At 42.5% G+C, this 9,254-nt stretch overlaps 1 pseudogene; it reads left to right on the top strand.

Annotated features, from left to right (window-relative positions):
• The first annotated feature begins 8,382 nt into the window (after window positions 1–8,382).
• Window positions 8,383–8,500, top strand: LOC126195997 (5S ribosomal RNA; annotated as a pseudogene).
• Window positions 8,501–9,254: the final 754 nt, after the last annotated feature.

Raw genomic sequence — 9,254 nt, 5'->3', positions numbered from 1 at the left:
ACCTCTAACTGCGAGCAAACAAAAAATTAATTACGGAACTTTATTTTTTGTGGGTATCAGTTAAAACTTCACGTTTCCCCATCGTATATGTTAACACATCAGGGAATAACTTCCACAGCTTTTTATGGCGCCGTAGAGGGCAAATACTGCAAGGGAAGACGGAGATAGGAATACCCAATAAATAATTGTAGGGATCCGAAATTTGAAGCTAAAAAAATTGCAGTATTGAAGCAACAATTCTGGGGAGAAAACAGATGTGGTTAAGACAAACTGTCTGGCTTTTGAAGGACATTTTGCATTCGTTTCAGAAAATCTGACAGAAGCAATGATTGAAATAAGTCTCCTGGAAAAAACAGCGAATAGAGCTGTCCACATAATTGCGACTGAAAAAAAACTAAATTCGTAGCAAATATAAAAAATGCAGCAAAGTACGTAGAAGCAAAAACAGGTAAAGTACAGCGAATCAATTAATTTCAATATCCCGGAAGAACTGTACAACAGAATGGGCTGGTAGAAATTGCAATAGATGTAAGTCTTGATAAAATGGAAAGAGCGTATGATTTGACAACAAGTATCTATAACAAGAAATGCATACCTAGAAAATCAAAACTAAAACACTATACCAAAGAGGTAATACCGGAATGTTTACATGTTTGTGAATGAATAATGATAAAATATATGATGGATAGACTAGAGGTACTTGAATGACGGGTTATTAGATAAATAATCAGTGCAATGCAATATACAGATGGTTGGAATATGAGGAATAACGAGGAAATCTACGGAATTATAAAGAAAATATCAGGAGTAATGCCAAAGCGAAGATTAACCTTCTTTGGACTCCTCTAGCGAATGAATGAGGAAAGGCTAATGAAACAAATATTTCCATATTTCTGAAAATAGAAGATGATAATAGCATCTATTATAGGAACAAGAAAAGAGCTACATTGAAATAACCTCAAAGGATCCTGTTTAAGAAAAAGTATTAAACTTAGAAAGGTTTCTGGGTGGAAGAAATAAGAAATCGGGAACAGCACGGACAGGAGAAATGAGTAAACTGCTTGGGTAGAAGGTGAAGAAGTATTGGAAAAATAGGAAAGAAGAAAGAAAGACAGAAGAGGAATTAAAGTTCTTACATGACCCTAGTGTCGATAAAAAAACTAATACTACACTCTGCTATCAAACACTTAAGTCTGTGCGATGTCCACTAGAAACCACGTCATCCTGTGCGAATGGGGTCACTAGCCAAGCGTTGTCAGCTTGCGACATCTCAGAGCCGCTACTTCTCACTCTGTTGGCATCGAGATGCCGAGTACACCTCATTCCAGTCCTCCGACCACAGAAAAAATCGCTGTCAGTACATGGAACTAAACTCGGGTCCTCCGCGTGAGCCCGAGGGGATGGTGGTTTCCGGTATCACTTTCTGAAACTTCTCTGAACTTGGGTGCCTGACTTGTTTTCAACAAACCAAGTCACACACTGTGCTCTTTTCTGTGCGGACTTAATTCTTAGAGCCATTTAAAGTGCTCCAACAATCCTGCGAGAACGAAAAAAAAAACACTTTTTTTCAGTTTTGTTACTCTTGTCACCTGGATACCAAAACATTTTCTTTTAGTAGGTGCATCAGACAAACTTTACTTTTTTTCTCTAAGTTAGTTACAAGTCGAGTTATACGACATCGAAGCTGCACGTACCTTTTGAGACACCTTGTATATTAGGATCTAGGAGAGCAAAAAGCAACTCCTCCACTGAGGAAATGAGAAGAGAGGCACAATTTGGGAAAGCCTCTACAATTACAGTAAGCAAGTTGGTCAAGTTGCTAAAAGAAGGGGTACTGTCGCTACTGACCAACGTAAAAATGTCTGAAACATTGATCTTCCCCATAGTTTTGTACAAATGTGAGACGTGCACAATAATAGCCGTGCAGCGCAAGAAAATCCTTTCTTATGAAGTGTGGATGAGGAGCACCATCGGATTTTACGATTTTGAAAAAGTAAAAAATAAAACTAAAAATGAATTTTAGCCATAGTGGATGCTGTCGAACTCCGTGACTGTTCCTTTATGGGGTGTAGAAAATTATCTGCTACCAGTCACAATAAAAGATTATTTATTTTCACACGACCGGTTTCGGGCTTGCGCCCATCTTCAGGCGTTTATACATTCATGTACATGCTTGTCCTTTTGGAGATCACTGTATAAATACAAAAAAAAAATTATTTGCTGGTAACTATACAGATACAAGTGAGACAATTGTAAGTGGTAAGGCAGCATTTGATGAAAATATATCTGTACTTACATAAAGATTACAGTTATGCTGTGGTGATAGTTTTGCCAGTTAGTTACACACTTATGGTCATTTTCACTTCCATGTTTCAGTTTTACCAAGTATGGCTTCATATTACACTATTATGATGTGCACTCGTGAAATACACTATGTTTACATACAAACGTGTGGGCTGTGGTCAAAGAACTTAGATGTAACAGATGTAAAGATGTTGCTCATACAGAAACTTGTAGGTTATTGTCAAAGATCTTAGCCACAGTAAGGGCAAGCTGTAACTGGCATTGTATAATGTGTAATAGCTTTCAAAATTTCATGTGTGTAACATTATTGTACCTCCTAGATGTAATTTATCTGACAACAGTGTGGCTCAAAATAGTTCTAACTGTCATTTATTAATTTATAATAGCTGTGAGTAATTTCATATATATAACAACATTGTACTTCCTAGGTCTAAGCTCTCTGTCAAAAATGTGGGGGGAAAAAATCATAGTGTGTATCAAGAAATGTCGCAGTCTATAATAACTTTTTAAATTTCTATTTGTGCGACACCCTTGCACTTACTGCGACTAAGATCTTTGACAATAACCTACAAGTTTCTGTATGAGCAACATCTTTACATCTGCTACATCTACGTTCTTTGACCACAGCCCACATGTTTGTATGTAAACATAGCGTACTTCACGAGTGCACATCATAATAGTGTAATATGAAGCCATACTTGGTAAAACTGAAATATGGAAGTGAAAATGACCATAAGTGTGTAACTAAGTGGCAAAACTATCACCACAGCGTAACTGTAATAATGGTGCTTCATCTTTATGTAAGTACAGATATATTTTCGTACAATGCAGCCTTAGCACCTACAATTGTCCCACTTGCATCTGTATAATCACCAGCAAATAATTTTTTTGTATTTATACAGTGATCTCCAAAAGGACAAACATGTACATGAACATATAAACACCTGAAGATGGGCGCAAGCCCGAAACCGGTCGTGTGAAAATAAATGACCTTTTATTGTGACTGGTAGCAGATAATTTTCTACACCCCAAAACCTAAAAATATGTTTGGAGGGCAAAATACTGCTGGTGAAACTAAGGTACTCTGGGCATACAGTAGCATGAGAGCAGGAGATACAGTAGGAAGAGCTGTGCTGCTCGGAAGAACAGAAGGTCAAAGATTTGTAGAGATAAACCAACGAGCAGTTGTATATGGGGACATCAAAGAAACAAGCGGAATAGCTCTGGAAGAACTGAGGACCAAAACAACGGCTTGGAGTGCTCGGAAGCAAATTAATGACCAGCAGTGCTCGGAAGGACATCGTTCATCATCTCACCAGGACCCTGAGATGACATGATGGGTCATAACAAATTAGACGTAGATGCAGCAGAGAGACGTCTGTTTGAGAAGAGTAAGTTTTCATGTGTGTGGCTGACGCAGGGAGGTCTGGGGCGCTGCGTCCGCCAGTCAGCACTTAGCGGGCCAACGACCGCGACGCGTGTGTCGCGCGACCCTCGTGTCAAACGGAGCGTGCAGCAGCCCCGCTCCACCGCCAGCTCAGGGCAGCGCCGGAGGTCGCCGCGAAACAGGACGTGCGCCGAATGTGGCCTTGGCGCCGCCTCAGCCTTGCTGCTTCTGCCAGCTTCACCAAACGCTTCGCTTAAAGGCGCATAAACACTAGGCTTCGACCAAAGATAATAGTAGACTGGCCTTGCTGTGCAGAAGCTATAGATCTGGTGTGGCTCCAACATAAACCACGTGACTGTTGGCAAAACGTGGCGGGATTTCAAATCAGCGGTCTGCCATCCTATGTTTGTATCGCATTTTACCCACATTTCTCAATTGACTGCCAAACGCTTCCAACAAAAATTACTTTTTTTATTTGTGAAAAATTATGCCAGAACTACATTTGACCTGGATTTGTTGACAGTACCATTTACAAAATCTAACAAGTACATCAAACGCCCCTCTGGTGGGCAGCGGGACGAAATTACTATAAACTATCAATTGAAGTAAAATGCCGTTAAAATTTGTAACACCCCACCTGTCACTTATCTGGTTTTGGCGTGTGTTCACCCCAGCTAATTGACTAACAGGTCAACAGAGAGTGCAAAACTGCCACAATACCGGATAACGCAAAGAAAGTAATAAGGCTCTGTGACTCCTGATTGAACTGCAGTGGCAGTGTTGACATTAATTGATTCAGAATTGATCACTTTTAATTAAAAAGGGGTGCACATTGATGTTATATGCAGCTATTGAACAGCAGATGCAAATGTTGAACATAAAATTAATTAAGAAAGGGACTTGGGATTTCAACTACTTGATTGAAAACAGATGCAGTCGATTAGCACAGATTTTTTTTTAACTCACGACCTTCAATCACCACATTACATGGCTCTCCTACCAGGCAGTGGTAATAAATTGCGTTTGCGTGAAGTAAAGCTCGATAACTCAAAAGTAATTCCTATCGACTGACCCAGGCATAATGCGAAGTGCAAGAAGAATTCTACAGTATACAGCCCATGAAACCCTCGTGGAAACTTTGCCGATGTGATCCAACAAATTAATCAGTGGCCGGAGCGGGCGCAATATCACCGAATACAGCGTGGCGGAGTGGCGTCGTTGTGTGGACGTCGGCCGACCTCATGGTGCTGCAAGGCTGCGCTCGTCTATTCACTCCTAGGTATCTTGTTCAGTACATAGCTGAACCAAAACTTTCTATCTCCAAGCTCAATTGTTCCATTTGCTAAGTCCTAAACTGCAGAGATGCTAACTCTTCCTCAGGCAAGCTGAGTAAAGAACGCCACGTCCGCACTCTAGGCAAGCTGGGAACATAAGACCTCTACTGAGACTTCTGCCAGTCCACTCTTCGCCTCGGTTTCCCCACCAGCAAAACCACTTCCGCCAATTGCAGTACAAGTCGCATTAATTATGTGTCGCTTCCCAGTGCTGACCAATGCCTGCTCTGGGAAGTGAACAAATTCCCACAATATTTCCCTTCCTCTCAACTTCTTCTGTTTAGCTCCCCCCAGGCCACCCATCAAGGTTAGCGTCTGAACAAACACCAAGTTTTCTGGAATGCTGACTCCCAGGAGAGTACTTCAAATTCCTTGGTCCTACGTTCCCATCGGAGGCCGGCATATTTCATGCTGTCGCTCTTCACCTGATTTACTTCAGGCTCTGCGGACCATGAATTCAGCGTGAAGTTGCTATAGTCACGAACATGCATATTTTGACCTCTGTTGACCGCTCCACCGTAGCTTTGCGCAGCTTTGTCCCATGTTTCACAGAAAACGGGACGACGGACATTTATCAACAGGCGTACAAGTTCTCCGTCTGTTTCCTGGTACACCAGCATGGAGTCAGGGTCAACCACCCACTCACTGTCACTCATCTTAAGGCGGCTGGAGGCCGCGCCGTGTTACCGCTTTCTCAGAGCTTGAGCCGCCCTAAGCTGCCTATTGTAGCTTCCCTTCGCTGTTCCCCAGCCGGCCACGGTCAACTCTAAATGTTTCCCTGGGGTAAACTAGTGTCCAGTAAATCGACTCGTTTCCACAAAGTTTTCATGTCATGTGAATTACTTTAAAACCATCACCCGACATTATTTATTCCAATACGTCCATACTATACCCTCTACAAGACGCGTTGTGCCTTGTCAGTCATTTTTTGTTCAGCCCTACTGCTCGCTCAATGTGAGTTAGGTGATCTTTGATGACTTCATGTAAGGGGCATATTTCTTGCCATCTTACAAATTCTTTTAAACCGTAAGAGTGGGCTCGTGTCAAAACTTTAAACATTGGATTCGCCGCATTTTGAGCTCTAGTCACTTATAAAAGAAAATGGGATATGGGAATTATGTCAACTGTAGGTGCCAAAATTGTCGACTTTAGGAGCAGGCCCATTTTAGAGTATCAATTTTAGGTGCACTTCAAAGGTTCAGTTCCTACTATTTTTAGAAAAGTTTAAACTACCAGTTTTTTTTAAAAAAAAAATATGACTTTTTAGATGAAAGGTGAGACTTTGAAGTTTCAGAAAATAATTTTGGAGCCTACATTTATTTACTAGTATTAGAAGGTAGAAAAAAATTCTCTTCGTGTGTCGACTATAGGTGCTCTTACCTTATTATAATCTCATTTGTATATACAAAAAGGCGCGTATGTGCAGATGGCTTAAAGTTTTTCCGTTTCAGGGCCTGTATCCAAAGCTACCTTCGGTTTTCATCCTTAGGGAACCTATGAGTAGGAACGAGAAACAGTTATACTTACTTCTGTAACCGAATTATCACAGATATTTTCCAAAATGTAATATGAGTCTGACTTTACAGGCATCACTTTCAACACTTCAATTTACGTGACACTCTATTTCAAGTGTAAAAAACATATAAAAGTCACTTCAAAAGATTTCAATAAACGCACCTGCACTATCATAGAAACACTTACACGTGAAATGTAATGCCATTTCCCCCGGCAAAACGCTGAGTACAGCCATAAGCGCAACACGAAACAACCATGTTTTGCCAGCATTCACGTGACATTAGCCCAGAGATATTGGAGCCACGATAATGACGTCAGGGCCAGTCTATTATATTTATGGTCGAAGACACTAGGCCAAGGAAGCCGACGAACGACAACCGACGGATTCGGCCGAACGTTAGTCGCCAACACACTGGCGTTCGGCCTCTTATCCTCATCAAACCAAGGGAGTAAGGGATTCGGTAGTGTGGAATCGCAGCTGGCACTGATGACTTGTCGAGGTTGCTCCCGTTTTGTTACTGCTATAAAGTGGCGTTTTGAACACATTTTCGCCGGTCGGTATTATGAGGAAAGAAGAGGATTTAGCAGTGCAATATTTACTTCGCTGCAAGTAACTGATCATCAGAAAAAAGATTAAGCAGAAGAAACGACGCTGGTGAACGGCCTCTGTTGAAAAAATAGGGGGCAGTGTGGTAGGAAAAAATTAATGTCTGACGTCAAAACCGAATTGGAGTAATCGCTGTTTCGTAAATTTTTCCAAAGGGAGCTACAGATTTTGAATTGTTATTTAAGTGTGCAGGCCCTAAAGTTTCCGAAGCTTTTAAGAGAGCTGTACTTGCAGCACCGAGCGAGTTGGCGCAATAGTTGGCACACAGGACTCGCATTCGGGAGGACGACGGTTCAAATCAGCGTCCGGCCATCCACATTTAGGTTTTCCGTGAGTTCCCTAAACCGCTCCGGGCAAATTTCGGAATAGTTCCTCTGAAAGGGCATGGCTGAATTCCTTCCCCATACTTGACACAATCTAAGCTTGTGCTCCGTCTCTAATGACCTCGATGTCGACGGAACGTAATCCCGTTTTCCTTCCTACACCTGCTGCAGATATATTAGGGCCAGTTTCCACATAGGGTGCCGTGTTCAGACTGTGTCCCACCTGTAGTCCGATAGTGTCATGAAGCATGGGATAGCGACTGAACTCGTCCTATTCACATTACACATAGTCTACCGTGTAGCTGCCGCGCGCGATTAGCCGAGCGGTCTTAGGCGCTGTAGTCATGGACTGTGCGGCTGATCCCGGCGGAGGTTCGAGTCCTCCCTCGGGCATGGTGTATGTGCTTGTCCTTAGGATAATTTAGGTTAAGTAGTGTGTAAGCTTAGGGACTGATGACCTTAGCAGTTAAGTCCCATAAGATTTCACACACATTTGAACATTTTTCTACCGTGTAGCTGCTACGTCCGTGCCGTGCGCGTGTCGTGCTGTAGGATATCCATCGGGAGACCAATGCACAACAGGCGACAGGTGCGCTCCAGGAACACAGCCTGGCATGAGGGAACTACATCAAGGCGCAGTCACGCCGCATGTTGACGGGAGTTGTTTTCGGCTCTTTCCGGCTTTGCCAGAACTGCTACCAATTCCTCTTGAACGTAGATGTCCTGTCTGACGTCACACAAGACTCTGCGTCTTCTTCGTAAACATGGACAAGGAACTTCTAAGACATGTTCAGCGGCATCCAGAACTCTAGGATTTGTCGCATAAACACTGACAATACTCTTGTCAAAGACTATGTATGGAGGGATGTCGGTGAAGAGCTTAACAAATCCAGTAACTGTGGGTTTTGTTTAGCCAACGGCCTTGCCGCAGTGGTGACACCGGTTCCCGTCAGATCACCGAAGTTAAGCGCTGACGGGCTGAGCAAGTACTTGGATGGGTGACCATCCGGTCTGTCGAGCGCTGTTGGCAAGCGGGGTGCACTCAGCCCTTGTGAGGCAAACTGAGGAGGTACTTGATTGAGAAGTAGCGGCTCCGCTCTCGTATAGTGACATAGGGCAGGGAAAGCGGTGTGCTGACCACACGCCCCTCCATATCCGCATCCAGTGACGCCTGTAGGCTGAGAATGTCGCGGCGGCCGGTCGCTACCGTTGGGCCTTCCAAAGTCTAGCTTTAGTAGGTTCTCTTTCCCCGTTCGTGTTACCTTCTGTTGCAGTTGCTGAAGGCAACAATGATAATAACTTTCACATATATCTACAATTCCGTTTCTTTGTAGGTGATGACTGTAGGTGACGAATGCAGAAGAAAATGTGGCATTTTATTCGAGCTCGTGCTAGACACAATATCACATTCGGCCAGGCTGCAAAAAAAGATAAGGAAATGGAGACACGAAGATGAAACGTATTTTTTAATTCCGTTTCTTCAAAACCATAAGACTCTTCACTTTATTATTTTATTTATTTATTTATTTTATTTACACGTCAAGTTCCGTAGGACCAAATTGAGGAGCAAATCTCAAAGGTGATGGAACGTGTCAGTACATGAAATTACAACATAAAAGTAATAACAGATAAAAATAAAATGTTTATGAACCTGAAAAAAGTCAAGCCATAAGTTTAAGTAAACGCAATCAACAATACAACAAGAATCAGCAACAGAATAGAAGGAGTGACCCACGAGGCAACTCTTCAGTTTCGATTTGAAAGCGCGTGGATTACTGCTAAGA

This window comes from Schistocerca nitens, chromosome 7 (assembly GCF_023898315.1).
Source record: "Schistocerca nitens isolate TAMUIC-IGC-003100 chromosome 7, iqSchNite1.1, whole genome shotgun sequence".
NCBI classification, from domain to species: Eukaryota; Metazoa; Arthropoda; class Insecta; order Orthoptera; family Acrididae; genus Schistocerca; species Schistocerca nitens.
Note: the sequence above shows the minus strand (reverse complement) of the source record. Positions and strands in the feature narration are given on the sequence as shown.